The sequence below is a fragment of the Mustela nivalis genome (genome assembly GCF_964662115.1).
Source record: "Mustela nivalis genome assembly, chromosome: 4".
Classification (NCBI taxonomy): domain Eukaryota; kingdom Metazoa; phylum Chordata; class Mammalia; order Carnivora; family Mustelidae; genus Mustela; species Mustela nivalis.
In genome coordinates this window covers 144,500,277-144,528,181 of record NC_139023.1, presented here as the reverse complement: position 1 = coordinate 144,528,181, position 27,905 = coordinate 144,500,277, and the positions used below count along the sequence as shown (strand labels likewise).

Sequence of the window (27,905 nt, the reverse complement as noted above, 5' to 3'; positions counted from 1 at the left end):
AGCAACTCAAGGGGCTTAGGATATTGAAAGAAACAAAGATATTGGTGGAAAAGCCAATTTCAATGGAAGGAACATATTTAAATAAAAATTTTCCCTCCAGTGATGGACATTTTACCAAAAGCTTTAAATAAAATGCATTATTTCATGCATTATGGTATGAAAGTCAAAGCTCATGAAAGTAGAAAAGGTTGATAGTTTCAGATTACATTACTCTAAATAAAGAAGGAATTGTTGCTGACATCACCTTAAATATATTGCATATTGACATGTTTTTGACGGAATTATAGTTGTGTGGCACAAGTCAAAATCAAATTTAGTTCAATCAGCTGCAGCATATTTTTAAAAAATAAAAACATATTAGGGATACAAATATATGAAAAGGCCTTTATCAACCTTGCTCTTTATGTGCCCAATTTTTAAATCCCTACTTATTTGCAAGCAAAAAATATGTACATTGGTGAAATTGTGGGATTATATATTCATAAAAAGAGTAATTTCAAACACCCACACAAATTCCTGACCATTGCTTCCTCAAAAGTTAACTGAAAAAAGGCAGGGAGGGGCCTGCTCCTTTAGAATTCAGTACGACAAGTTTAAACCCATACAAGGAAAAGTCACCAAGATTTAAACAGAAATAACAAAGGGAAAATGAGAAAAAGAAATATGAGAATTAAGTCAAACACTCCATAAACTGAATTCAGACTCTAGGATTTTACAGGGCATTAATCTAATATATGTCAAATTAGATTTTCAAATTCCATAATATTTGATTTCTTTTCTAAAACTGGTTTACTCTTAATCCCAGAAGTTTTTCTTTCAAAGATAAAGTACAATTCTAAGTGAGATTTCTATTCAACTAGGAGCTCTACTGTTGATTTTTAAAGTATTTATGAATCATATTTATGATTTTATCCTCCCTAAACATTACTTTTGACTTTAATAAAGTTTAGACTCATGTAAGAACTCAAAGATGGTTTAATGTGGATTAAATAATACTCATTTAAAAACAGGACCACTGGTACACTATTTGTCAACTAAAATAATGTCAGAAAAGTTTTTAGACATCTGAGAATTTCTTCCAACTTCAACTACAAAGCAACAAAGAAGTCTTCCAGGAAATTCAATGTAAAATAGATCTGCTTTCGAAACACAATCCCAAAAACATATACAATTGACCACAGGTAACTCTTCTGTCTTTGCCGTGGGACTATAAGCTTTAGTTGGAAAACAGCATGACTATGCTCCAGTCTTCAGTGCCTGAAGAATCTGCACAGCACAAGAGTCCAGGATTTTCAGCAATTGGACAGCTTGACCATTCCTTTACACCCTGCTTAATAGAGCTTCTCAGTAATACCACTCATGAACTTCAAGTCAGAAAAGGACATCACTCAAAAGGAGTCCTTCAGGATGGCCGGTCCACTCATCCTAAGTGATATTGAAACCACTGAAGTCTGTAGGTTGGCTCAAAAGCAAATAAAAGACTGCAGTAAGGCATGGATGTTTGTAGTCCTTGTATAGAGAGTAGATCTGGGGTACCATCAAAGCAGGGCAGTGGAAGAAACACCTTTAAGAATTCTCTGGAGTATAATTTAACAATACAAAATAAAAGTGGAAACTAAAGATGGAAAAAAAAAAAAAACTGGATAAAGCAATAACAGAAAAAGTTGTTCATTTTGGCCAGAGACTCTGGGGACCAGAGTTTAAGCAGAGTTAGCTCTTCGGGCAGTGCAGATGCATAAATGTCACAAGTGTTCAAGTGTTATTGACAGAGCATTGTTATTGTCTGCAACATCATACTGCAGAACACAGGAGCTGTTCTCCTCATAGCACCTTGAAATTTCTGGAAACATGTGAATATGTGTGTACATGAGCAAATACCTGGGAATTATTACCTCTTCTTCTACACCCTCAATTTAAAAAAAAAAAAAAAGACTCTACTCTCTGCTGGAAAGAAGATAGATATATCTCTTTACATAATATGATATTTATTTTGGCAATGAAATAGCAATTAGGATATAAGGAAGAGCCTTGTGAAAAAAGGTTGTGTGAACCACACTAATGTCATTTTAGACAAATCTGCCATGATGACTATTCTGTGGCCTGAAACCTTCATGTCTAAGACCCTCTTCCTGCTCAATCCCTAACTACTTTTTTCCTTTTGTTTACCATATCCTTAAGCACATCCTTGGCTCATAATGTCCTTAATCTTCCCTGGAGATATAACTTGACATGTACCTACTCTTAAAGATTGTCCTCTTGAGTGGTCCCTCAGTATTCCCAGTCTCTAGAGCTATAAAAATAGGTCCTAAGGGAGGTGGGATGATGGAGATCTACTCGTCTTATAACCACCCAATACAGGCTTCTGTCCATAAATCCCCTTAATAAACCATTTCTCATCAAGTTAGAATTGCTGGCCTTTCTCTTTGGTCTTAGGGCTCCTTCAGCCTTTGGAGATCATTCAGCATACACCTTCCTTTCATGGAACAAAAGTAATAGTTACATATAATTACACACACACACACACACACACACACACACAAACACACACACACACAAACACACACAATGAATATGTGGCATCCATTAAAACTTAAATATTTTATTTCTTTCTGTTTAAAGTACAGTAAGAGAAGAAGTATCAAAAAGATTCTTTATCACAAAAGAAGTCGAAGAAGACAAATTAAGATCAAACCACAATGAGATACCACCTCACACCAGTCAGAATGGCTAAAATTAACAAGTCAGGAAATGACAGATGCTGGTGAGGATGCGGAGAAAGGAGAACCCTCCTACACTGTTGGTGGGAATGCAAGCTGGTGCAACCACTCTGGAAAACAGCATGGAGGTTCCTCAAAAAGTTGAAAATAGAGATACCCTATGACCCAGCAATTGCACTACTGGGTATTTACCCTAAAGATACAAATGTAGTGATCCGAAGGGGCACGTGCACCTGAATGTTTATAGCAGCAATGTCCACAATAGCCAAACTATGGAAAGAACCTAGATGTCCATCAACAGATGAATGGATCAAGAAGATGTGGTATATATATACAATGGAATACTATGCAGCCATCAAAAGAAATGAGATCTTGCCATTTGCGACGACATGGATGGAACTAGACGGTATTATGCTTAGTGAAATAAGTCAATCGGAGAAAGACAACTATCATATGATCTCCTTGATATGAGGAAGTGGAGATGCAACATGGGGGATTTGGGGGTAGGAAAAGAATAAATGAAACAAGATGGGATTGGGAGGGAGATAAACCATAAGTGACTCTTAATCTCACAAAACAAACTGAGGGTTGCCAGCGGAAGGGAGGTAGGGAGAGGGTGGTGGGATTATGGACATTGGGGAGGGTATGTGCTATAAGGTGAGTGCTGTGAAGTGTGTAAACCTGGTGATTCACAGACCTGTACCCCTGGGGCTAATAATACATTATATGTTAATTTAAAAAATTAAAAAAAAAAAAAAGAAAATCAGAAACTCCAAAGGAGAATCTATACAAAATTACACTGTTCATAACAGCAGTGGAACATTTGTTTTAAGAAAAGTAGACAAGCTTTGGACCAGTGATCAAGAAGCCCTTTGATTTGATATAATAAGAAACAGCTTTATGGACCACAGCATGCTAGAATTAATCTTCTTCAGAAAAGAATGTCTGGGTGATGTCAAAAGACAAGATGCGGGGGCGCCTGGATGGCTCAGTGGGTTAAGCCTCTGCCTTTGGCCCAGGTCATGATCCCAGGGTCCTGGGATTGAATGCCGCATCGGGCTCTCTGCTCAGCAGGGAGCCTACTTCCCGCCCCCACCCCCACCTGCCTCTCTGCCTACTTGTGATCTCTGTCTGTCAAATAAACAAATAAAATCTTTAAAACAAACAAACAAAAGACAAGAGGGATAAATATGACTTTGTAAAATTTGTTCAGAGAAAGTATTGGGGAGGTACTTATGGAAGGCCATTGAAGAGGGGAGCATTTCAGGAGACATCTGTGTGATAAGAAGGAGCCAATCCAGTGAAGCCCAGAATGTTCCAGACAGAAGGGAGGACTAGTACAAAGGTACTAAGGAAAAACAGCCTTGGTGTGTTTGAGGAGAGAAACTTTGTATTGCTGGAGTGTGCTGAGTATGCGGTGTGGTATTGGGTGGAGATGAGGATGATAGGGCTAGCTAAGAGGACGCTGTGGGTTGGGATAATGAAGCCATACATTTTCTTCTAAGAGCAACAGAAGACACCAGATGTTTTAAAACTAGGGAAGAGTCAGGAGAGAGTATGATAATACAACGTGAGGTTTATATTCTAAAAAGATGACTTTAGCTGATGAGTCAAGTCAGAATTTTAGGGAAATCAGAATAGAAGCAGGCAAGACTGATTAGGGAATAATTTATAGGGTGGGAGACAAGAAATGATGGCATCTGGTATTTGAGTAGTGACAGTGAAGATGAAGAGAAGTTGATGAACTCAAGATATATTTTGAAAGTAGATCCCGTGGGATTTACTGATAAGTTAGATATGGGGAGAGGGAGATGGTGAAAGAAATCCAGAAATAGTCTTATATTCAAATGAGTAGAGCCATTTACTGAAATGAGAAAAACTGAGGGAGACGCAATCTAAGGATGGGAAGAGAGATCAAGAATTCTATGTTGTGGGCACCTGGGTAGCTCAGTGGGTTAAAGCCTCTGCCTTTGGCTCGGGTCATGGGTCCTGAGATCAAGCCCCGAGTCAGGCTCTCTGTTCAGTGGGGAACCTGTTTCCCTTCCTCTCTCTCTGCCTGCCTCTCTGCCTATTTGTGATCTGTCAAATAAATAATCTGTCAAATAAATTTAACAAATAAAAAATTTTTAAAAAAAGAATTCTATTTTGCATACAATAAATTTGAGACTTTTATTAGATATCCAAGATGAGATATCAAATAGGCCTTTTGGTATATATGAGCCTGGCATTTGGGGAAGAAGTTAGATTTAAAGATATCAGTTTGGTAGTTGATGAATTTTGATGTTACATAAAACCATGGAATTGGGGGCTCCTGGATGGCTCAGTTGGTTAAGCGTCTAACTCTTGATTTTGGTCCAGGTCATGATCTCAGGGTCAAGAGATCAAACCCCATGTTGGGCTCCATATTCAACGTGGAGTCTGCTTGAGATTCTCTCTCCCTCCCTCTCTCTGCCTTATGCCCCCCCCCAACAACAACAAAAAAAACCAAAACAATACAAAACAACCATGGAATTGGATGAACTTTCCTAGGGGAGTTACTGTAAACAGAGAAAAGACCAGGACCCATGACCAAGCACTGAGACACTCTAACATTTAGAAGTTAAGCAGAGCAAAGAACCCACACAGGAAACTGCAAAGGGGTGGTTGGCAAAGTAGATGGAATCCCAGGAGAGAGACGTATCACAGAAATGAAGAAGAAAACATGTTTTAAAGAGGGTGTGATCAATTGTGTCTACTACTCCCAAGTGTTTGAGCAAGACAAGAACAAAGAAACCATCACTGGCTTTGGACAGATGGAGATGACTGGTAACCTTGACAAGAACTGAATTAAGTTCTTAGTAGTGTGAGTGTGAGGGAGATTTGATTAGAGCATATTGAGGAGGCATAGTGCTATAAGGGCTGAAGACTGAAACAGCTGTTTCAAAAACCACAGCTAATAACATCCTCAATGAGGAAAAATTGAGAACTTTTCCCATAAGGTCAGGAACACTACAGAGATTTCTGCTCTCACCACATGTACTTAACATAGTACTAGAAGTCCTAGTCATGGCAATCAGACAACAAAAAGAAATAAAAGGCATCCAGATCAGCAAGGAAGAAGTCAAACTCACTGTCTGCAGATGATATGACACTCTACATAGAAAACCTAGAAGATTCCATCAAAACACTGCTAGAACTGATAAACAAATTCAGTAAAGTCACAGGATACCAAATCAATGGACAGAAATGTGTTGCATTTCTTTACACCAATAATGAAGAAGCAGAAAGAAATAAAGGAATCAATTCCATTTATAGTTGCACCAAAAATATTAAGATATCTAGGAATAAATCTAACCAAAGAGGTGAAAGACCGAAAACCAGAAAACACTGATGAAAGAAACTGAAGATGACACAAAGAAATGGAAAAACTTCCTATGGGGGCGCCTGGGTGGCTAGTGGTTTAAGCCGCTGCCTTCAGCTCGGGTCATGATCTCAGGGTGCTGGGATCGAGTCCCGCATCGGGCTCTCTGCTCAGCAGGGAGCTTGCTTCCCTCTGTCTCTCTCTGTCTGCCTCTCCATCTACTTGTGATTTCTCTCTGTCAAATAAATAAATAAATAAATAAAATCTTAAAAAAAAAAAAAGAAAAGAAAACTTCCTATGCTCATGGATTGGAAAAGCAAATATTGTTAAATGTCTATACTTTCCAAAGCAATCTAAACATTTAATGCAATTCCTATCAAAATATCACCAGCATTTTTCACAGATTTAAAAGAAATAATCCTAAAATTCGTATGGAACCACAAAAAGATCCCAAATAGCCAAAGCAACCTTGAAAAAGAAAAGCAAAGCTGGAGGCATCATAATTCGGACTTCAAGTTATATTACAAGCTGAAATAATCAAAACATATGGAACTGGCACAAACTTAGACACACGGACCAGAAGCACCTGGATGGCTCAGTAGTTAAGTGTCCGACTCTTGATTTTGGCTCAGGTCATCATCTCAGGGTCGTGGGATCAAGCCCCACACTGGGCTCTGTGCTCAGCGTGGAGTTTGCTTATCCCTCTCCCTCTGCTCCTTCTCCTGCTCTCTCTCTCTCTCAAATGAATAAATAAAATCTTTTTAGAAAAACAGAAACACAAATCAATAGAACAGAAGAAAAAATCCTAAAATGAACCCAGAACTATATGGTCAAATAATCTTCAACAAAGCAGTAAAGCACATCCAATGGAAAAAAGACAGTCTCTTTAACAAATGATGCTGGGAAAACTGGACAGCAACATGCAAAAGAATGAAACTGGATCACTTTCTTAAACCATACACAAAAATAAATTCAAAATGTAGTGAAGACTTTAATGTGAGACCTGAAATCATAAAAATCCTAGAAGAGAACACAGGCAGTTCCTTCTTTGACATTGGCCATAGCAACTTCTTTCTAAATATGCCTCCTGAGGCAAGGAAAACAAAAGCAACAATAAACTATTGGGACTACATCAAAAGAAAAAAGCTTCTGCATAGGAAAGGAAACAATCAATGAAACCAATAGGCAATCTACAAGGGGAGAAGATATTTATAAAGGACATATCTGATGAAGTGTTGGTATCCAAAATATATAAAGAGCTTACAAAACTCAATACCAAAAAACAAATAACCTAATTTAAAAATGGGAAGAAGACAGGAATAGACATTTTCCAAAGAAGACATACAGCTGGCCAATGGACACATGTAAAGATGCTCAATATCACTTATCATCAGGGAAATGCAAATGATAACTACAATGAGATATCACCTCATACCTGTCAGAATGGCTAAAATCAATAACACAAGAAAAAACAGGTGTTAGTGAGGATGCAGAGAAAGGGGAACCCTCTTGCACTGTTGATGGGAATGCAAACTGGAGCAGCCACTCTGGAAAACAGTATGGAGGTTGCTCAAAAAATTAAAAATAGAACTACCCTACAATCTACTTATCACACTGCTGGGTATTTACCCAAAGAATACAAAAATACTAACTCAAAGGGATCCATGAAGTTTACAGCAGCATTTTATCTACAATAGCCAATGCTACCAAGAATTACCATAGAATATTACTGAGCCATAGAAAAGAATGAAATCTTTCCATTTGCAATGACGTGGATGAAGTTAGAGATTATGCTAAGGCAAATAAGTCAGTCCACTCACATGTGGAATTTAAGAAACCAAACAAATGAGCAAAGGAAAAAAAAAAAGAGAGAAGGAGGGAGAGAGGAAAAAGGCAAGAGGGAGAGGTAAACCAAGAAACTCTTAACTACGGAGAACAAACTGATGGTTACCAGAGCGTGGGTGGGGGGGGGGGTGTGAAAGAGGTAACGAGGATTAAGGAGTGCATCTGTGATGAGCACCGGGTGATGTACGGAAGTGTGGAACCACTATATTGTACACCTGAAACTAATATTACACTATACATTAACTAACTGGAATTTAAATAAAAACTTAAGAAAACTGTTTGGAAGGAGAGCAGTGAAATGGGGCACCGGCCAGAAGGGGAGTGGGAAGACTGTAACCATGCGGTCTAGCAGAGGCACACACTCAATCCTAGTCTCGTTTCGAGGCTTAGTATTAATATCTGGGATAGAAAGCAAAATTTTGAGGGGGTTATTTTGAGTCACTGATACAATCAATACTTATTGAAACATTTACTGAACACCTACTAGATGCAAAGCACAGTGGTAGGAATCAGAATAGAACTGAGGATATGGGCTCAGATTTTCAGCACTTGAACTCTTGCTAGAAAGCAGAACACTAATCGTAAAAAAAAAAAAAAAATTTGTGGAATTTGGTTCCAGGAAAACCAAAATAGTAGGCTAAGCGTCAGGTCCCACTGGACTTACTGGAGTTCACATCTGACTGATGTGATAACAGAGAGACGGAGGGACAGGTTTTCAATAAGAACTCCTACTTTCCACACACATATATGTTACCAGTCTGGCCTTGCACATACATATTTTTTTCTTTAGTTTTTTTCAACAGGAAGTTTGTACCATTTGACCACCTTTACTTATTTCACCCACAAAGAAGACAAAAGAAACAGAAATAAATTAACATGTAATAAAAGTAAAAATTAACATGCATAAAATGTATGTTGACAGGGAATATATATTTATGCATAAAGTGTAAAGAAGGTGAGCAACAAGAAAAACACCCAAAAAAGAACATAGAATATACAAAGTCATCAATGAAAGGAAAGAAATCACAAGCACTGAATGGCCCCAGGACTCAGAATAGCTAAAATTGGGTTGCTGAGTAACAAATCAGAGAGAAGCATCAGACAGTCATTCAGCCATGATCAATCAGTACTTTTCCTACAGATCACAAGCTACTCAGTAGCAGAGAGTAAAAGTCTTCAGGCTAGAAAGACCTGTTCAATATTCCTCACTTCCACTGGCTACTGGTCCCCTAGGAACCTTTAGTGTTCTGGCAATCCCCTCATCTGCCCTGTGCTCTACTCCCATCCTCCCCACCCCCTCACACTGGGATCACCATCTGGCCCGGTTCATCTTCTGGATGATGATGGATGACTTACAGAAATAAAGGCAAAAGTCAGACACACGGAGGGAAGCCAAATAAGAACAAAAGGACAGGGATGGAGTCCTTTTCCTCCAGCCCAGTATTAATAAGCTTTGTATTTCTTTATGCCCAAGGGACCTACATGGATACTTCTGTGAGAGAAGGAAGAAAGAATGGAGTGAGAGAAGGTAACACTTACTGCATGCCTCTTACATGCCAGAAATTGTGCTTAGGCTTCTCATGTTTCCATGTTTGTTCCTGACAACAATCCTGAGTTGCCTATGGATGAGGAAACCATGACAAAAAAAGAAAAAAAGATGAAGATTTTCATCCCAATGTACACAGCCAGAGAGAAACAGAACTGGAGACTGAAACCAAGTCTGTGAACTCTAAATACTAGTCTCTTCTTATTATAAATAAACACCAAGGCGTTGGTTACCTATGTTTACAATATATTAATTCAAAAAGAAATTACATAAAATTAGTAAGCAAAAAAATACATGAATGCAGTGAATTTGCGATTTGGGGTGCTCTGAATTTGCACTTTTTGTTGAGAATGCAAAGGTCAACTAAGCTAAAAACTATCTCAAAATAAACTTTCTGAAACATTTTTAGAAACTAGATTAAAGGGTATAATTAAGTGCTATGTAGACCTGTCAGGAATGGAATAAAAATTTACATCTGTACAACCACTATAAAAGAAGGATAAACACACACTTATAATCATTATCTACAGAACTGAGAGTAAGTTACAGCCATGCTAAACCATTAACATGTCAGTGCGTATTTCCTGCCTCTACACCACCACAGTAAAACCTGCTTAATTGGGAAACTATCTGCATAATGATACTACCATCTACCATCAAATCCACTGTCCCATCCAAAATTTCACCAATTTTCCCAATCTTTTTCTAATCTAAAATAATGTTTCACAGTTAATTGTCATGTCTCTTTATCTGGAACAATTCCCTATTTTTTCCTTGCCTGCCATAATCTTGGTATTTCTGAAGAGTACAGGCCACTTCTTTCACAGAGAGTCTGGGTTTGTGTGTGCTGTTCTCATGGTTAAGTTCAGGTTACGCATTTTTGATAGGAACACCACAGAAATGATGCTCTACCCTTCAGTTATCACATCAGGAGGCAACGATGGCCATCTGCCCCTTTACTGGGGATATTCACTTTGACCGCTTGGTTGAGGTGGTGTCTTCCAGGTCTCTTCTTGGTGAAATTACTATTTTCCCTTTGTAATTAAAATATTTTGAGAATACTAGTTGCCAAAGTGAAATACTTTGAGAATACTAGTTGGCCAGTGCAAGTCCCTTCAAGCTTCTGACATCTTCTGACATGTCCTCATCACTTTTGAACACTAATTATATTTAATTTACTTATTTCCTCATATGTCCTGTATATAACCAGCCCGCTGCCACTGTCAGCTCTGACTACCTCCTCGGTCTTACACACCTCCCAGGACCCAGTCCCAGTCACCTCCTCAGTCATGGACCCATAAGCCACCCAACTCCAGCTGCATCAAGGGGAGGTAAGGGAACCAAAATTATTTTTAAAGAAAAGATAAGGAATTGAAGGGGAAGAGGACAGGAAGGGGACAGGAAGAAGAACAACTCAGCTTCAATATTCCTGACTTAGAGAAGTCAGCTGTCAGGCTAATTATTGTTTTTGCAAAGTTGCCTTTTCTCTGTGGTTAGTTTGAAAATACTCTCTTTGAGCACAATGTGTAGTAGTTAAGAGTACAGACTTGGGAAGTAGATTATCTGGACTCAAATCTGAGCTTGACCATGTACTAGCTGTATAATCTTGGGAAGATTTAGTAACTTCTCTTTGTGCCTTACTTTCCTCTAAAAAAAAAAATGGAGACAATAGCAACTATCTATAATTGAGTGTGTGAGCGTGTGCATGTGTATGTGTGTATGTGTGTACATGCTTGTGTGCATATATATCACTTAGGAGATTACCTGGCACAAAGTAACCAGTATACAAGGGTTTGCCATTACTATTAGTGGTAGCTGCAACTGTAGTTGGTGAACTTCTCCAATTTAGGAATTCATGTTTTGCTAATTCTGAAAAATTCTTGGCTACTCTCTTTATTCTCTCTGAAATTCTTGTCTGGAACTGGTTGTTATATTAATTTCTATGCTCAGAGTTTCTGGCCCCATGAAAATGGTATAGATTCTTACTCTCCAACCATCCTTAGCACAGGCTTGGAGTGCCATTTTTCACAGGAGACTCATTTTCTTCCATTCAACTCTCAGCCTAAGACAACACTATCACTTATCACGGCCAACGGGAAGAGTTTTTCTCATACTCTTTTCACTGAGAGGGCATTTTTCAGATTCCCACATTTACTTGATAGTCTCGGGTCTAGCTCACCTCTTGGAATATGCCCAAACTGCATTTCATGTAAGTCTGCATGGAGATTTAGTACCTACAAAGGTATGCAGCATTCTTATGTGTACCACTCAGGCTTTTAATAATTGTCTTTTTAACACAAATTCCTAGAAGTGCAACTGATCCACCAAGAACAGGGTAAATAACATGGTGGTTTTTGTTGTGGAATCTGGAGTTAGAAAGATACAAGTTCATATCTTGACTTCATCACTTAATAGCTGTTATCATCCAACTCTTTTTAGTTCTAGTTTCCTCATTTATAATACAAGACTAATAACAGTTATTGAAAATAAAAAATACAATACAGGCTACGTGTTTGGCACAGCACCAAGTCCATGGTAGCTTTGATAGATGCTATTATTGTTGTTATTATTCTAAGTATTTCCAGTTTTGATCCACATTGTGAAACTGCCATCTACAGAGATCATATCTTATTTATAGACCTACCAAGAGTGTGTATTTCTAAGTCTTTCCATTCTTGTCCATCAGTCGATCTTGTTAAACTTTGCTGATTTCACAGATGGAAAATATCTCACTTTTATTTGCACTGATATGATCATCAGTTTATTTTATAATTTTATTGCTCATCCATGTTTATTCCTCTGTGAATGTCCAGCTTAAGATCTTTGCTCATTTTTCCTTCGGTATATGTCTTTGCTTCCTCTTCATCTATAAGAACTGTTTATATATTAAAGATAAAAATATCCTCATCTATATTTTGCTTCTTTGTTAGAGTGAACTTCAGATATGAAAGCACTTCCTTTATAAAGGATGAATTCACCGTCAGAATAAACTGAAGAGGGGTGCCTGGGTGGCTCAGATGGTTAAGCATCTGCATTTGTCTCACCCCCAGGTCCTGAGATCAAGCCCTATGTTGGACTACCAGCTAAGCAGGGAGTCAACTTCTTTCTCTCTCTCTGCCTCTCCCCCTGCTTGTGCTCTCTTTGTCCCTCTCTCTCTCTCAAATGGCTATTAAATAAAAATTTAACAACAAAAAAAAGAATAAATTACAGATGTAATCTTTACTGATATGCTGTAGTAATTTTGGTTATTACTAGTCTTGTTTGTCAACTTCACATGATAACAGCATAGGGGTTATCTTTCTGGATCAGACCCCATCTTGCTCAACTCTTGCAAAATTCTGTTTCTAAAGGATGTCCTAGAGAACATGAAAAATATAAGAGACTATGTGTAGCATAATATTTAGAATTATTTAAGATCTGTTCAGAGTTTATGGGCAGATTTGCTATGACTTAGTTTCTTATTGGTTCTGTAATAAACTCACCAAAAACCCTTTAAAATTACTTTCCTGCCTGTGTTAAGTACCTCTTACTTGTTATGTTTCGGGAGTTTTAAGAATGCCCTTTTCTCTTTCTGTTTCCAGATCCACCATCTTGGTCCATGTTCACCTTATATGCACCATTCATGATTTGATAGATTTCTACTTTACTGGCCAAAGAGTCCTCATCTTTCACTTTGTCCTCATATGTCAATTCCTTTTCTCTCCGTCCTACTCCTCTGATCATTTTGTAATGAATTGGTAACCACAAATAATGAAATTTACCGAGAAAACTGAATTTTGAGATGCTGCCATAACTAATGGAGTCAGAGAAATGATGAAAAGGGCTTTAATGAGGTTTGAAATATGGTTGGAATATTACAGATAGAAAATCAATTTGGAAAATGCTGTCAGCTTCATCCACAGGGGAAAAATTATTTAAACACACACATCTAAAGGACAGAAATAAGTTTGAAGGCAATGAAGGACTGACAATTGTTTTATAATAGAGAAAGCTCACTTTTTCTTTACCTACATCAAACTATCTACCCGTCTATCTCTCTATCACTCTATCTATCATCTATCACTACTTTGCTATGATTAAAAGTCTAACTTGGTAAATATCTAAAAACCTTGGGTACTCAAATTCTGCAAAAACTAGTAAACAATTAAGTATCTGACAAATGTAAGTATTTGCCCTTAATGCTAAACAAACTTGGAGGAAGAAGAAGGTTTTATGACTTCTTAGCAATACCACTAACAAAAACAATGTATAATTAGGGTCACTGCATACAATGGGTTTTATCTTCCTCAAGAAAAAACTAAATTTTGTGGCCTCAGGACTGGTGAATATTTGGGAGAAAAGTGTATCTTTTGTTGTTTTTTTATTTTTATTTTTTAAATTTTTATTTACTTATTTTTTTATTTCTTTTCAGTGTTCCAGAATTCATTGGTTATGCACCACACTCAGTGCTCCATGCAATATGTGCCCTCCATAATACCCACCATCAGAAAGTATATCTTTTCCATAAAGCCACTTAGGGTACATATTTCATATACTGTAAAACTTCATACATCAAAGAGAAATTACTACTTAAACAGATTATCAGGTTATAGAACAATTAGAAGCTACAGTTCTCTTAAAATAACTCTAATGAGACATGAAAAACTGCTTCAAATCTGTATTATTTAAACATTCAGCATATTCTCTGTTCTTAATCTTTGAAAATTAGATGAAAGCTATGGCTCTTCTCTCTAGAAAAATCCATATAAAATTATAGAATATATTTTAATATAAATTTTCAGAACTTACTAGGATCCCAAGCTCCAGGCTCAAAAACTATTACTCTAGAGGAAATATCATTTTTGAGACTATCACTAAATGCCCAATATATGAACTAATCTCCCTTTTCTACCTTAGGCACTCCACCCTATTTATTTTGGAGCACAGAAGTGTTAAAGTTTCCCACCTTCATCTAGAAGCTCTTCATCCACGCTTTGCAGAGTAAAGCCTTGACAACTCCTGGAACTTATTGCCAATGCAGCTCCTACCAGATCTCCACTCTCTACTATGGAGGGGAACAAGAGGAGTGTCTCAACCAACTATACTCAAGATCTAATGATGTGCCAGAGCACCCTTAGCAATATGACACATTAGAAGACAACAACCACCGATCTGCGTGGTGCCTGGCTTCTAAGGTTCTTCTTCTTTTTTTTTTTAAATATATATTTTATTCACTCATTTGACAGAGAGATCACAAGCAGGCAGAGAGGCAGGCAGAGATGGAGGAAGAGAAGCAGGCCCCCTGCTGAGCAGAGATGCAGGGCTTGACCCCAGGACCCTGGAATCATGATCCGAGATGAAGGCAGAGGCTTTAACCCACTGAGCCACCCAGGCGCCCCTCTAAGGTTCTTCTTCACAAGCTGACAATGCAACTCTGGTCTCTCACATGTAAACTGGATTCATTTTGGTGATGGACTATTTTCCACCCCCTTGCTTTCCCTCTATCAACTACCGGATAGCCTAAAATATGCAGAAGTCAGACTACCACAGTGAGGCTAACTAAGTATGCCTGAAAAAAGAAGTCAACTTTCCAGCTCCCAGCCTCTTTCACATTATATAATAATTTCACTATTAAAGGTGGGGGTGGGTGATTTCTGAGAGCAACAGATCCATATTTATTCAAATCCAAATACAGCATATTTTGAACTCAAACAATTTTTTTTAATTTTTTATTTTTTATAAACATATATTTTTATCCCCAGGGGTACAGGTCTGTGAATCACCAGGTTTACACACTTCACAGCACTCACCAAAGCACATACCCTCCCCAATGTCCATAATCCCACCCCCTTCTCCCAAACCCCCTCCCCCCAGCAACCCTCAGTTTGTTTTCTGAGATTAAGAGTCACTTATGGTTTGTCTCCCTCCCAATCCCATCTTGTTTCATTGATTCTTCTCCTACCCACTTAAGCCCCCATGTTGCATCACCACTTCCTCATATCAGGGAGATCATATGATAGTTGTCTTAAGTAAACAGCTACTGGGTCAGATTCTATGAATTGCCTATCCAATAGCCATACCCATCTTCTTACAGCTAACAAAGCCGGCTTTCTTTGGGGCAACAGTATGTCCAACCTAAGATATGACTCACAACTAATCCACTAGTCAATTCCAACTCATATGAGCCTTAAATGTACCACAGATACACAAGATATTGATCCCCCCTAACCCTCAGGGCAAATAGGCAGGGCTTGGAGCAGCAGCATTCTCTTCACTCCCATCATGTATAACAAATGTTATCTTTCCTTTGTGTGCCAAGAAGGGAAAAAGGTCAAGAAGCAAAGGAGAATTCTGTTCCCTTTGGTAGACACTCAACCTGTCTCCTTTCCTTACAGCTAGCAGTAACCCTCTGGTTCATTTCTAGTCAATGAATTATTAGAGAAATTCTGCTGAAAGCCTCTTGTGAATGCATGTCTTACTTATTAAAAGGGCAAGAATGAAAGGAAAGCTTTCTAGCAATGCCTTTCTCCTTCCATCACACCTTGAACAAGGACACAATGCCACAAGGACATAGTAGTCACCTTGCTACTAAGATGGCAAGAAAGTATGAAGGTAAAAGACCGACAGCTAAGTAGAGCAGAGCAGAGAGATGGAAAGAGTTTGGAACTTGTTTATATTGTTGAACATCAGAGGATCAGTAACTGTCTACTTCCCATCTTCTTATCAATGGGGTAAAATAAAATGTCTGTATTCCTTAAAGTTGACTGAGGCATACTCGTGGATGGGACACTTCAAGTCCTTTTTTTTCCCCCTCTGAAGCATCCTCTATTTCTCACTTGGTAGGAATATCAGCTCTTCTGCTCCTCCCAGTTATCTACTGCCTTATCATCTATTAATGCCTTCACCATTTTGAGTCACCATTTTGAGTCTGACTTGCATGATGCCAGGTTCAATGCTATTAATTTCTATTGTACACTTTATAGCTCAGAACTTCAAGTCTCCTAGAAATTTTAGTACATTATGGCAATACTGTTTGTAATTATGCAGCTATGAGGAAATTCTTAGTGCCACTACAGATTCTTACACTCAGGATGTATCAGTTTGCTTCGGATGCCATAACAAAATACCACAGACTGGGTGGCTTAAACAACAGAAACTTATTTTCTACATATCGGAGGCTGGAAGTCTGATACCAAGGTGCCAACAGACTTAGTGTCTGCAGGGACCTCTCTCTTTGGTTCACAGAAATTGGCCTTCTCATTGTAACCTCACTAGCCTTTCCTCTGAGTAAGTGAGCACCTCTGGTGTCTCCTTCTCTAATTATAAATAAACCAGGTCTATCGGATTAGGGCCCAATCCTTGGGGTCTCATTTAACCTTAATTATTTCCTTAAAGACCCTAGCTCCCAAAATAGTTACACTGGAGTTTAGGACTTCAACAAAATGAGCTTTGGGAGGGACACAATACATTCCATAATTCAGGGCTTGGGTTAAAAAATAACAAACTCTAAAACTCTGAACCAACAACCTGGGAGCAAATATCTTTTCATACATTCTGAAAGATAATTTAACTAATTCTTTTCTGATATATGGGACACAGAGAAAGGAAAGTTTAAGTGGGTACGTATAGGCAAAAGCTCAGGAATATTCAGGTACTCTCAATCTATCTATGAACCAAAAACATCAACCAGTGCTTCTCAATAAATGAAAAGCACACTCCAAAAATGCAACTCTGGAAATCTCTTTTAAAAAGTAAGTGCAATAACGCTTTTGTTCCCACATAGGAAAAATGTGTTTAAAAAGAGTATATTAACAAAAATGCCACATTTGTCAAACTCAAAGCACTACATGATGTATGATTCAATTTATGCAGTGTTCTGAAAAAGTCAAAATTACGGGGACAGAAAACAGATCAGTAGTTGCCAGGGGCTGGGAGGGTGGGTGGAGGCAATGTCTCCAAAGGAGCACAGGGAAACTTTAGGGGTGATGGAATGTTCTATATCTTGATTATGGTGCTATGTACATGACTATAAGCATTTGTCAAAACTCATAGAACTGCACACTAAAAAGAATGAATTTTACTATATGTAAAACATACCTTAATTTTTTAATGGGAGAAAATGGCCCATTTGGGGACTGATGTGAAACCAAAGGGTTATTCGTGCTCAGTTAATCTACACTGTGGTAACCAATCAAGAACTCTAGCAATAAAGCAGTCACCCACATACTATGCAAAATTTTAAGCTTTAAAAGTCTGTGGCAGAAATAATCTTGTGCTGCAGGATACCATTATATGTGTTCAAGACTTTTATGATGGTACAAACTAAATGTCTGAATTATATATCAAATTATTAGATTTAATTTACCAGTAAGGGATCACAAAAAGTGATATCCACTGCTGTGGAAATAAGCAATTAATCTTAATATTTCAGGGCATAAATGTGCCTTCCAATGGGATGAAGGGCACAAGTGATCAATTTGATAATGATAAATTACAGATAACAGCTTACTTACCTTTTTTTTTTTTTAAAGATTTTATTCATTTATTTGACAGACAGAGATCACAAGTAGGCGGAGAGGCAGGCAGAGAGAGAGGAGGAAGCAGGCTCTCTGAGCCTGATGTGGGGCTTAATCCCAGGAGCCTGGGATCATGACCTGAGCTAAAGGCAGAGGCTTTAACCCACTGAGCCACCCAGGCGCCCCGCTTACTTACCTTTTAAAAACATTTCATGTTTTACAAAGTATCTTTTACACAATGTCTCATCTGCTTCTCACCATAATTCAGGGAAGCTTAATAGGTGAGGTATTATTATTTTCTCCACTAGACAGGTGAGAAAATAGAGGTCAAATGGATTAGATGACCTGCCTGTAGTCTTAAGATTAGTACATATAGAGTCAGAAAATGAACCAAGATATTCTGACTCCAAATCTAAGACGTTTCTCCATAAAACAGGTGGCTAACACATCTCAAAACTTGTCCCCAAATCTCTAACTACAAAGTCAACTAAAACCTGAAAAAAGCTATATCAGCCCTCAAACACATGACAGCTTCTTTAATGGTTCTATAAATTAAAATGACACACACAAAACAGATAATCATATCAAAAAATGGGCAGAAGATATGAACAGACACTTCTCCAATGAAGACATACAAATGGATATCAGACACATGAAAAAATGCTCATCATCACTAGCCATCAGGGAGCTTCAAATTAAAACCACATTGAGATACCACCTTCTCAGTTAGAATGGCCAAAATTAGCCAGACAGGAAACAACATGTGTTGGAGGGGATGTGCAGAAAGGGGAACCCTCTTACACTGTTGGTGGGAATGCAAGTTGGTGCAGCCATTTTGGAGAACAGTGTGGAGATTCCTTAAGAAATTAAAAACAGAGCTTCCCTATGACCCTGCCATTGCACTACTGGGTATTTACCCCAAAGATTTAGATGTAGTGAAAAAAAGGGCCATCTGTACCCCAATGTTTATAGCAGCAATGGCCACGGTCACCAAACTGTGGTAAGAACCAAGATGCCCTTCAACAAACGAATGGATAAGGAAGATGCGGTCCATATACACTATGGAGTATTATGCCTCCATCAGAAAGTATGAATACGCAACTTTTGTATCAACATGGACAGGACTGGAAGAGATTATGCTGAGTGAAATAAGTCAAGCAGAGAGAGTCAATTATCATAGTTTCACTTATTTGTGGAGCATAACAAATAACACGGAGGACATGGGGAGATGGAGAGAAGGGAGTTGAGGGAAATTGGAGGGGGAGATGAACCATGAGAGACTATGGACTCTGAAAAACAACCTGAGGTTTTGAAGGGACGGGGGGCGGGGTGGGAAGTTGGGGAGCCAGGTGGTGGGTATTATGGAGGGCACTATTGCATGGAGCACTGGGTATGGTGCATAAACAATGAATTCTGTTATGCTGAAAATAAATAAACAAATAAATAAATAAATAAAATGAGAATAGAGCAGAGGCAGGACTATCTGTAAGGCAAGCTGCTGCTCCAAAGAAAAAGGCACCTGGGTGGCTCAGTGGGTTAAAGCCTCTGCCTTGGCTCAGGTCATGATCCCAGAGTCCTGGGATGGAGCCCCACATTGGGCTCTCTGCTCAGCAGGGGGCCTGCTCCCCACCCCCGCCTCTGCCTGCCTCTCTGCCTACTTGTGATTTCTGTCAAATAAATAAATAAAATTAAAAATTAAAAAAACTAGATACACTGTGAGTTCCTATGATGTGCCAGGCCCACCACTTCATATTTAATCTTATAACAATCTCTAGAAGTAATAGTATTATTATGACCATTTCACATTTAAAGAAACCTGGGTCCAAAGATAATTAATTTTGTTGCCAGAGTCACACAGCTCATAAGGGATAGAAACAGAATCCAAACCCAAATCTGTAGGTCACTGAAGCCCTTTGTCTTAGGAGACAAAGGAAGGTATTTTAAGCCTACAGGTTGGTACAGACAGAGTCAAAATGTCAGTAGTTGCACAACTTTGAATCTCAACCAACCAATCAATCAATCCAGGCATGCCTTGTTCACATTTTTGTCACCTTTAAAATGTGGAATAAATGTTTGTGTTTTCCTCCTACACATATATAAAACCTCTTTGACTCTCCTGAAATGATCTGAGTTCACCAAAAACAGGTGTTTTTCTATTAGTGCAACCTTTGGATACCAGCGCAGTGCCCTGTAGCAAGGTTAGCAGCCTTTGAGATCAAAAAGCAAAATAAGCCAAAAAGAGAGTAGAAATAATTTCAGGAATTCTGACATTTTCCTTAAAATGTAACTCTGCTTTAAAATTACATATTAAAGGGGCGCCTAGGGGGTGCGGTCGGTTGAGGATCCAACTCTTGGTTTCAGCTCAGGTCACAATCTCGGTTGTGAGACAGCCCTGCATTGGGCTCTGTGCTCAGCTAGGAATCTGTTTAGGATTCTCTCTCCTTCTCCCTCTGCCCTGCTGCTTTGCAATCTCTCTCTCTCTCTCAAATGAATAAATAAAGTTTTTTAAAAAATAAAATAAAATTACACATTAAATGCTTAAAAATATCTCAGTTGTGCCTTTAAACATCTGAGGTCACCCAGGCACCCTCAGTTTTGCCTTTTAAAAAAAAAAATCAAGATTCTTAGGATGCCTGGGTAGCTCAGTCATTTAAGCGTCTACCTTCAGCTCAGATCATAATCTCAGGGTCCTGGAATCAAACCCTGTGTCAGGCTCCTTATTCAGTGAGGAGTTTGCTTCTCCTTCTGCCCTGCCCCATTGCTTGTGCTCCTGGTCTCTTTCTCTCTCAAATAAATAAATGAAATCTTAAAATATATATATATATATATATATGAAATAAAATATTAAAAAATCCAAATTCTTGATTGTTAAGATTATGGAAGGAATGGCTTACATTTTTAATCTTTTTATCCAACAAAGAACAATGCCCATGCAGGCATTAGAGAAATATTTCACAATGAGGTTCATGATAATGATGATTATTAGATAGATACTTTTGCATTTATTTGTCTTTAGTCGCTTTCATTACAACAAAAGTGAGGGAAAAACTAATCTCTGTTTTCTATTGTGTTATAGTGTCACTTAAACCTGTAAGTATCTGTTCCTCTGTGTATTTTTTCTCCCATAGAGAGATGTAAGTCATTCATTTGCTGGAATAAAACTTACAAAACGAAGTTCATTTTGCTTGCCAACTGCAGATGAAAGGAAGAGAGGGAAGAAACAGTTTAAATGTGAAAGGCACCTTTTCCCTAACTCCTGAACTAGCTCACACAATAAAATGAATAATTTAACTACCTGAAACTTCATATGGGCAGAACACTGCATGCAGACCAGTGGCATTTTCACTTCAAATTTGTACAGTCTTTAGTCACTATCCTTCATCTGCATTTCTAACACCTGCTTTAGTCATCTGTGAAGTAGGTTGTTCTCTCTATGGTTTCCTTTTATCTTTACTCTGTCCATCCAATACAAAAAAATTGCATTATAGAATATAATTACTTAGCCTAAAAGAGAGAGTAATTCACATGATCTCCTGAAAGGCATTTTCCTTTATCTTATCAAAAGGTAATTTTAAAACAAGTTACAATTAATGTGGTCATTCTTTATCATGAATGTCTCTTTCAAACACTATTATTAACTTTGTACAGCGAAAATAACAGCATCTACACTCCTCTGCAATGAGGATGTTTTAGGAGCAAAGGACAGTAAAAAACTAAAGGCGATGACTGGTACCATTTGTAAAGTACACAAATAGCTCTTCTAAGTTTGTTATTATCGTGCTGTTATTAAAATGATGCTCTTCTAGCTTCATCTGCCTATCACAACCTATGCTCAAGTTTTGTTTTTTTTTTTTTTTTTGAAGATTTTATTTATTTATTTGAGAGAGAGAACAAGCAGGGGAAGGGGCAGAAGGAGAGGGAGAAGCAGACTCCCCACTGAGCAGAGAGCCCGATGCGGGACTCAATCCCAGGACCTCTGGATCATGACCCAAGCTGAAGGCAGATGCTTAACCGACTGAGCCACCCAGGTGCCCCCCTATGTTCAAGTTTTATGTATATCAATATAAAAATATTAGCCAAGTTTTGACTGTAAGCCAATCTACTGTCAATGACTCACATGATTTGTCCTATATTTAAACAACTTTGCAAGAAGGACTTAAGCCAAACACTTAAAGGCTGAGATTGTCTGATTTAAGAAATCAACCCAGGAAATGAGGAAAAATGAGTTGGGAAAAGAACTGTACTAAAATGGGAAATTTCTAATTTATCACTGTTCTGTTTATTTCCATCATAGCACTTAATTAGAATAATTATTTTATGTATTATCCATTTCTCTATTTGAATGTCAATTCCATCTGGGCAAGGATGATGCCTGGCTTGCTCACCACTCTATTTCTAATGTCTAGCTTAGTTCCAGCCACACAGTAAACACTCAGCAAATGTATTTTAAACAAATGAATTTTTAGATCATCTACCAGATTGAACTGAAAGGGATTATGAAAAGCCATTTAAACTTTTCTATTTTGTCTTTTTTTTAAAGACTGTATTTATTTATTTGACAGAGAGAGAGACACACAGTGAAAGAAAGAACATAAGTAGGGGAGAGTGGGAGAGGGAGAAGCAGGCTTCCTGCTAAGCAGGGAGCCCAATGGGGGCTCGATCCCAGGACCTGGGATCATGACCTGAGTTGAAACCAGACACAACAACTGAGCCACCCAGGTACCCAAACTTTTCTATTTTCTTAAAAAATATATATGTTCTACATATATATAAGAAAAAATCCCTCAAGTATTTAGGATAATATTTTCTATATACACTGATTTTCTCAGCCAAAGAAGATCCCTTTAAGATAACTTTAAAATAATTGTCTTTTAAATATGAGTCTTTCAAGCATAGATAGTTATTTATTTTCTACCTTGTTTTAAAAAAGCAAATTTCACAAAATTTAATAATTTCTGATGCCTTATAATCAAAATTATATATTAAAACTCCTTATATTCCACCATATAATATAGTGGTTCCTCGATATTAGTGAAGTAGGTAAGGCTATGTGTCTCTAAACATGGGAATGTATCAATAGAGTCTCATTTTTAATGATTTTGTTATTTCTTTTCTTGCTTTCAGTTTTCAATATTGTATCTCTACCTACCTCTCTTCACTACAGGTTTCTGTTTCTAATAAGTTATAAGTTATTACTTGGGATTTTCTAAAGTCTATACATTTCTCTTAGAGATTAAGGGTTAAATCCAGTAGAGTTAAACAGCAATCCTTACACAAACATAGAGCCAAAATTCATGATGGGATTCAAGGGAACTCTTCATGGTGCATAGAGCAAGTGGGCTATACTTCTAAAACTGCAGGAAGGAAAATTCAGAGAGATACAGAGGAAGAAAAGGATGGGGAGGTCAGATACCAAGCTCCTTGCTTATAAGAGATGGTGAAATAGAAATATCCAGAACCCAGAATCCAGGAGATAATCAACGGCTTGCTCAGGATTTGCTCTGTGGAAGGTACAAACTCCTGGGAAGTCCCAACATGACCGGGAAATAATAGAGCAGCTGCGGTAAAAGGAGGTGTCTAGGTAAGTGAGCATGAACTCCAGCTCCTGCACAAGGAATCTGGACACGGCCATGTGCCCCAGTAGGGAGAAACCAAGGTGCCATTTAAAATACATGGCAACCCAGAACTACTCATAAGGCTTTTTACAACCCTTCTAGCCTATTTCAAAATACTGCCAGAGGCTGACATCAAACTCATCAGTGCTCAGGACTCACTGAGAAAATGCCTGTGAAATGAGAAACTGCAGAGACATTTAGCCATGACTTACTATAGGAACCTGTGTACTACTCATGAATAAAATACCCACCAGTGGAGGCCAAGCAAAGACAGCAGCAAAAGTCAGATGTGGGAGCAGATTCCTCCATAAAGCCTTAATTTAACAGCCCCTAAATTGGTACTTTCATTCCTAATGAATACACTAAACAGTGAACTGTTGAGGAAAAAATAGTTAGAAATTAAACAATTTCTAGAGAAGGATTAATTTAACAATCTGAAGGAAATTTAAACGTCTAGGTTCCTTAAGGGAACAAAAAGCTAAGCTTTACGAATAAAAGCACCCTCTTAAGAGGATGAAGAGAGTGTAAGTCAGGATGGAGTACTGAAAAGTTCAATTTATAGACTATTTTGATAGAAATTTTACTGCTTTCTGTAACTTGAATTATCCCATGTTTTAAGATGGAACTCCTTCACCAAATGATGTAATGGAAAGGAGAGCATATGAGAAACAACAGGAACTGGATTCTAGCTGTGGTTCTTCTTATTACTAGCTAGATAAGCCTGGACAAACAACTGACCTTTTTTACTCTGAATTTCTTTACTTATTAAGTGGCAGAAGTAATGACAGCTAATATTTACTATTTATTAACGTGCCAGACACTCTACCAAACATTTAACACAGACTATTTCATCTACCCTGCCCAACACTACACAAGGTTGGCACAGCTGTCGTGCCTAGGAATTGGAGGCACAGGAGAGGGGCAGGGCTTGCCTGAGAAAAGAATGTAAAAGACCTCTGAAGCCTGGAAGACACAATACATGAAAAAGCATTCCAGGAAACAACCTATGAAAGTGCCCTGAGGTGGTAATGAGCTGGGCTCAGTAGCTACCACCCTGGCTGGATTCACTACGAGCTTCAGCTGAGTTCCTGCAATCCTTTCCTAACTGGTCTCTTTGCTCCTGCCCTTAATTCTGCTGTCCATTCTCCACACTGTGGTCATTAAGTGAGATCATGCTCCTGCTCTGCTCAGAACTCTCAAACGTCTTCCCACCTGCTATGAACTGAACTGTGCACCCCCGGCCAAATTTCCATATTGATGCCCTAACCCCCGATGTGACCATATTTGGAGGCAGGGTCTCCAGGAGGCTGCGGCTAAATGAGGTCATAAGGGTGGTGTGGGGCCCTGATCCAAAGAAGATTAGTGCACCATCCAGACCTCTCTCTGCACATCCCACCCTCCCCCACGTCAGGATGTGGTAAGAAAGCCATCCACATTCCAGAAGAGATCCCTCACCAGGACCATAGTTAGCTGATATCTTAACTTGGATTTCCCAAGCCTCCAGAAAACTGTGAGAAATAAATTTCTATTGTTTAAGCCACCTGGACCGTGGCATTTTGTTAGGGCAGCTCAAGCTGGCTAACACACTTACCTCACTCAGATTTAAAACCAAAGGACTTTTAATGGCCCTCAAAGGCCCTACCTATATAACCTAGCCCCTTGTTACATTCCTGAATTTATCTCTATTGCCCCTTGTTGTAGCCTTTCTCCTACCTATTTTGCACTGTGGTTTCTCCCTGCATGGAACATTGTTTCCCCAAATATCCTCATGGCTTGCTCCCCTACCTCCATCGAGTCTCTGCTCAAATATTCTAAGAAAGGCTGTCATTCACCACCTTAAAAAAACAAAAACAAAAACAAAAAACAAAAAACTGCAACCCCTCTAGCTTCCTCCCTTTCCTCCTTCATTTTTCCTCCATATTTAGATAGCTAGAGATATTTATTTATTTATGGGGGGAGAGAGGGAGAGAATGGGGCAAGACATATATGTGGCATTACATACATATTTGATATATATTATATACGCTGCCATTTTAAATCTATATATTTTATAGTTGTTATATCACCTTAACTAGAATGTAAGCTCCATGAGTTTTTGTCTCTTTTCTATATTTTTCTAGCCTCAATACAGAGCAGAAGCTCGATGAAGTATTTGCTGAATGAATGAACTAGAGAAACTGCAGGTTTGCCCACAAGGCAGCTGCCTTGTTGGTAAAGAAGAGGTGGCATGGCAGGAGCTGGGGAGAAGGCAAGGGTTAGATCATGCAGGACTTTATAAGCCACATAAGGGATTTTGGTATTTATTTATACAAAGAAAAACTGAAGGATTTTAAGCAGGAAAAATGGAATGATCAATTTACATCCTTTAAGATCATTCTCACTGCTAAATGGAGAATGGAATGGAATGGGTCAAAAAAGAAGAAGAAATCCAGAGCAACTGCCATTGTCATGATTAATGCACATTTTGGTGTTTCTCTATGCAAGGGTATATATACACCATTAATACATATTGATGTAAAAATAAGTCCTTGCTCACCTTAATACAATGGAGTCTGCACAGTTCCCAATAATATCTCTCAAAATTTAAATGTTTCTTTCCTAAATCTTTTTGTTCTGAGTAATCCCTGAAAGGAAAATGTACTGACACAATGACTTTTAGCAAATTCTAATTACTAAGACCCCAATTCATAATGTAATCAGTACTTTGAGCTTGTACAAAACATATCTCTGAACAAGATTCATAAAGGTCATGAGTAGCCTAATTTTCTGAGATTCTCTTAGCTATAAATTTGGCTAAGAGCTTGGATAGTACGGGAAAGAAGATAAGTGAGAAAAACACTGGTGATTTAACCTCTAGTGTTCCCTTAAGGACAAACATTTGTCACCTTGACAGCAAGGTGAAAGGTTTGCAGCGAGTGTGCTTATAACAGGACTCTCTCGTTTCTCTCCTCCCTGGGGACCTGTGATTTCTGAACAGGCATTATCTGAACAGATGATGACGATGACACTGAGTCACAGGAAGGGCTGGGGAGCAAAAGAGGCTGAGAACCACATAACTCAGAGCCTCAAACTGGACCACTGCCCCAGGGACCATCACAAAGATTTACCATTTGCTGCTCTTCTTCTTAAGGTTCCACTTGAGGCTGGAGTAATCAACCCTATAAATTATCAGAAAACATTCAAACAGTGTCTGACATTAATAGTATGGATCTCACTGTAATAATTATGTGTGCTATAAAGCTGAAGGAGGTCCTGGCCTACTATACCTCCACTTGCTATACGAACCTCTAACATTTAGGGTTTATAATTCTAATGGAAATGCCTGCTGCAGGCTTAAATTGGGTAAAATGAGCCTGATTTTTACTCTTGATGAATACACATAACCCAAATTAGCATTAATGTGAAAATACCCAGGTATCAAAAAGAATAAGATCTCTGTTTTGGCCTATAAACTAAATTGCTTACATTACTGTCAAAGCGAAATAGGAGATCTTTTGAAAGCTAAGAATTTTTTTTAAAAAAGAATTAAAGTTATTAACTTACGAGCATTTGAGTTCTAACTTAATTTCAGGAATCGGGGTATTTACCTCTGTGATCCTTTGATGGGTGGGATCTTGTCTATGATATTATTTTACACTTTTACTTGAAAAAATACCTTCAGCTGGAATTCCTATAAAATCAAAATTGAAGCTATCATCCATTCTAATGAATATTCATCATTGACTCTAAGTACGGTCAGAAAGACCAAAACTATTTTTAAGGAAAAAATAAACATTTTAACAGAATGAACTCAAAGAAACATAATTAATAGAAAGTAAGGTTCCCTAGTATTCCCCCAAAGTGAATGGGAATGGAGCAGAGTAGCAATAGAAAGTTGGAGGGTGGGACACAGAAAGGATGAGATCAGAAGCTTTAAAAAAAAAAAAAAGAAGGAAGAAGGAAGAAGAAGAAGAAGAAGAAGAAGAAGAAGGAGAAGGAGGAGCGGGGGGAGGAGGAGGAGGAAGAGAGGGAAAGAAATTAATGGTCAACATGAAAGGATCTACATTGATTTAAACCAAACATGTCCATTCCTGGGTATCCACCACTGGATGTCCCTGAACCTCTATGTAACTAATATCTATTGAGTCAAAATTAATCATCCCACTCAAAATTATTCTTTTGCTTAAGCCCCTTGGTTTGTTCATGACATCATTGTTATTAATCCTAAGACCTTTGGGTCTCCAGTCTGTTTATGTTCCTTGCATTTCCTGGGTTTTCTACATAAAGATATCCCAGACTCTTTCAAGAAAAACTTGGCCAGGAAAAGTCTCTAAGTAGGAAAACAACATTATAGTTGTATTTGAAAAA

General features: G+C 38.2%; 1 protein-coding gene across 6 annotated transcripts in view; it reads right to left on the bottom strand.

The window, feature by feature from the left end:
- The window catches only part of SLC10A7 (solute carrier family 10 member 7), a 251,975-nt gene that overhangs the window by 134,421 nt on the left and 89,649 nt on the right, over positions 1-27,905 (bottom strand). For 2 of the 6 annotated variants that reach the window (XR_014311044.1, XR_014311045.1), the window contains exon 6: positions 9,442-9,521. The exons of the other annotated variants lie outside the window; for them this stretch is intronic. The gene's annotated coding sequence lies outside the window, so the exon portion shown is untranslated. The remainder of the gene's footprint in view (positions 1-9,441; positions 9,522-27,905) is intronic. 6 annotated transcript variants of the gene reach the window in all.